At 37.2% G+C, this 4,117-nt stretch overlaps 1 long non-coding RNA gene across 1 annotated transcript; it reads left to right on the forward strand.

The window, feature by feature from the left end:
- Nucleotides 1-1,892: 1,892 nt before the first annotated feature.
- On the forward strand, nt 1,893-3,332 carry LOC110879478. The gene is made up of 2 exons (XR_002558694.2): nt 1,893-2,141; nt 2,694-3,332. It is a non-coding gene; the product is annotated as an uncharacterized LOC110879478 (long non-coding RNA).
- The last annotated feature ends 785 nt before the right edge of the window (nt 3,333-4,117 follow it).

Here is a 4,117-nt window from a genome sequence, read left to right on the forward strand (position 1 = left end):
ATGTCTTAATGCGAAGAGATTAACAAGAAACGTAAAACGTACAAAATAATAACTTAGTCGATCTAGGACCCGCCCGTTGCGGGGAAGTTTTCAAAAGGGAAAAAATGGACGCGTTGCGACGGGTCTGTCAAATCTGAAAAAAATAGAGCAAAAACGTTGAACCTCACACGCACGTTACGACATGTTAACTCGCAAAATTTAGAACGAAACGTAAAACAAAAAACTTACGAAAGATAAAAAGTATGGGGGATCAAAGTTGTAAATAATAAAGTGTTGTCTTAAATCACAAAAGATGAAAAAGTTTGAGTTAAAAGTAAAAATTTCATATGTGTTAAAATGTAAAAGAAAAAACTTTATGGTTTAAAGTGAAAAATCAAGTTTTTTTTTTTTTTTTTGAAAAAGTCCCCAAGCATAAGATACAAGTCATGATGCACAAGAAACTTGCTAATTTATATATGGAATAATTGAACCTGACACTAATAATAACTAAATAGTAAACAAGATTCATATATCTTTCATATGCCTAACTTAATAAAAAAAGTCTAATATTTAACAAAATCACGAGATTAGAATACCTAACAAAAACCCATGAACTATTGGTCTAGTGGTATGGTGTCCCCTTTACAAATGAGATGTTATGGGTTCAAATTCTTATGAGTGCAAGGTAAATGTGGAATTAAGGTGTTGAATAATTTGCACTAAAAAATACCTAATAAAAGTTGAGTGACTTTAAGGGGAAAAAAACTTTCTATCATATTATAGAACACTTAGAAACTTGGTTATTATTATGTGACATAATACAAATATAAAGGACAATTTCTGATATTACATTTTTTGAGGACAAACCTATAATTTGTTATCAGATCGGAGGTTTTGTCTCTGCATAAAAGGGGTTAATCTCCTCGTCGATTCGGTTGTTGGTCGAACTACTTCTCCGATGATCACTGCAAAACAGAAAGCCGTTAGACTCACCAAAGGGAGAATGGGGGTTCTCTTCGTGACCACCCTCCGGCGTGAAAATAAGTACAATGATCTTAAGGAAAAAGATGAAGTAGTAAGTGTGAGAGTAAGTGAAAGTAACTTGTGAAATCGTACCTGAGAAGCATCTTATTTATAACCGGATTTTGGCGGGAAAATGGTGTAACAGAGAGAGTAACTGAAAGCACTTTTCCGTTGGCAGTTATCTTTTCTTTCCGTCAATTGTTAACTTTACGTCCATGCACACGGATCGTGGGCTCTGATCGACGGTTGGGGAGTTGTCACGTAGAAAGTGGTTTTGTGTAGATCTTCCTTTAAGTTAGTGCTATCATCGTGATTTAGATGAATGCTTCGGATCGTGCCACGTCATATTCGGTTATAACTGAATGAAGCCATGCACGATGAGCATTTAAATCTTCTAGAAGATCTACAGCTGTAAACTATTGCATTATTGCCACGTGTCCATTCTGTTGCAACAGAAAAGATTCCTTTGTTAAAGTCTTGATTTCAGGCGCGCGGAGATGTTTAAAATTTTATCTTCAAGCCTAACTGTACCCTTGCGCGAGCCCGCGCAAGGATGTTAGTTGAATGTTTGTCTTTCTTTTCCTCCGGCGCATGGTTATCGAAGACTGTTCTTTCCCAAATCTTATTTAGAACCACTGCGCAACCGCACAAGGTCTTATTTAAGATGTTCTTGGGATGAAGTTAGGGTATGGTCCTATCCGCTCACTACAAGAAATGTGAGCATTAGTGGCGACTCTTTTAGTGGCAACATGGAGTATTAGCGGCGACTTGTCCTTGGATCCGTGCCCTTGTGTCTAGGTTAATACTGATCGTTGATATGAGGTATGATCAATGGCTAAGGTTTTATCAGAAAAGGCGGGGTTTTTCCCTCCCTCCCAGGGTCCCTTTTTCTCAATCTCCCCCAAATTTACATTTGCAGCAAAACCCTACCAACCTCCAAAATCACGCTACCAGATCCAATCTCACTACCGTAAGCATTCTCAGTTGTAATCAACAATCACCTCCAATCTCACCACCATATTCTGCCACTACCGAACACCACACCCACACCATCACCGACCTTTAATCCCCTACCGGACGAACCTCCACTGGACGACCACTGGAGCTTTTGTTCTCACCACCCGACGAACCCCCTTAAGGTTAGTTTATCTTTTCATCTTGTTTTTTAAGAATTCGGAATTACTTTGCAGTGTTTGATTTGTGTAATTGGAACACTATTTAGGCTCGCGTATTTTAGAAGAATATTAACTTGCAGCTGGTATATATTGATTAAATGAAGAAGATGGATATAATTTAGGAACCCTAAATAGGAAGTTGAAAAGTCAAACTAATTGTTGGTCTTGATAGCACAAATTAATTGTTGTTCGTTTGATTTGCTTGAAATCCTGTTAAATGGAAAACAAAAGGTCAACCATTTGAAAATCTGGTGAATTGTTGATTTATGTGTGAAAAGCTGGTTGTGAACTAGGGTTGGTTGATTAGTAGATATCTGGCTACAAATACACTTGAGCATACAAAATATCTTCAATTTTGGGGAAAAAGCTTAATATGCAATTTTAACACAACATATAATATAATTCAGTACAAAATGAGCTTTATATTAGTACAAAATGAACTTTATAAACATATTTGGTTGGAGATTTACACCGAACTCACTGCAATATTATGGACCTTGATCAACAAAACGATAGGTACCAGTCCCGTACTGAACATTTTCGCTACCGGTACCCAGTTTTGATGATTTTCAGTACCGGTACCGGTACTACACTCATCCCTAGCTGTATATGGCTGGAAAATACGTTTGGACGTGGCTGAAAATAAAGCTGTACAGGTATGGATATATGCCGGCATTGGGCTGGGCAAACACTCGTATATTGGGTTCGGTTGGTGTCAAGTGTATTAGGTTGCTGTGTATTTCAGGTCTCAATGCTATTGTTGCAGGGTGTATCTTTTGCTCTGGAGTCGGTTTTGTGTCCATCACCTGTTTGTAATGGTTGTTGATTTGGTGTTTAGATCGGCTTCAAATGGGTGAAGTTGTCTCCGCTAACCGAAAAAAATGTTAAATATTTTGCCCGATGTTTGATCTTTTGTAGCTCCAGGTGTTGAGTTCATCAATTGGTGCTGCTTAAAGGAGAGGTCAGGTCTTAAGGGTGCAAAAATATACTATACATTATTACAGTAAAATCATTGTTTTACCCTTCTTTTTTCCCTTGATGAAAGATCTTGTATTTTGAATGATTAGTATTTTTGTTAAATGAGTTTTTGAGAGCTTTCATGGCTGCTCATATGTTCTGTAACTTCAATTGATTTAACATACTATTTTTGTTAAATGAGTTTTTGAGAGCTTTCATGGCTGCTCATATGTATTTTGAATGATTAGTATTTTTGTTGAATGATTATAGATTTTTTTTTTTTTTTTACTATTTTGACTTTTAGTGGCGACAAATATCGTCGCTAAAGATCAATATGTCGCCACTAAAAGTGAACAACCTTTAGCGGCGACTTCTTTAGCGGCGACATCTGATCTTTAGCGACGGAGTATTAGCGGCGACCCTTTAGCGGCGACAAGTCGCCGCTAATACCATTAGTGACGACAAATGGTACTTTTAGCGACGACAATTGTCGCCGCTAAAACTCTGTTTTTTCTGTAGTGGCTTGCGCAGGGTTTTGGGACCATACCCCTTCATAATCTAACATGAAATTTGATAATATTAGCATCCGAACATCCACTTGGCCTACCGGTCTATAAACACTTTAAATCTGTAAATTAATAAATTAAGATTAAAAATAATTAAAAAAAACTAACTTAAATAAAAATACTACCATTTGAATGTAGCTTTTGTTGAACCGGCTAATTTTTTAGTCCACTTTGAATTGAGTTGCTTATTGGTTCGTTTGGTTCCACCAAGTTGCTTGTTAAAATACTCGAAAATCTGATGTCAAAACAATTTAGATTTTTTTTTGTTTATGACTTTTTGCCTTCGGATATATGACACCAAGCCTTCCATAAGGCTACTTCCTCCACCTCAACCGATTGTTTTCATGACGCCACTTTTGTGTATTTGCGTGTAGGCATGGTACGCTCAATGGGGGTCTGAGCATCCTCTTCTTCTCC

Source organism: Helianthus annuus, chromosome 9 (genome assembly GCF_002127325.2).
Source record: "Helianthus annuus cultivar XRQ/B chromosome 9, HanXRQr2.0-SUNRISE, whole genome shotgun sequence".
Classification (NCBI taxonomy): Eukaryota; Viridiplantae; Streptophyta; class Magnoliopsida; order Asterales; family Asteraceae; genus Helianthus; species Helianthus annuus.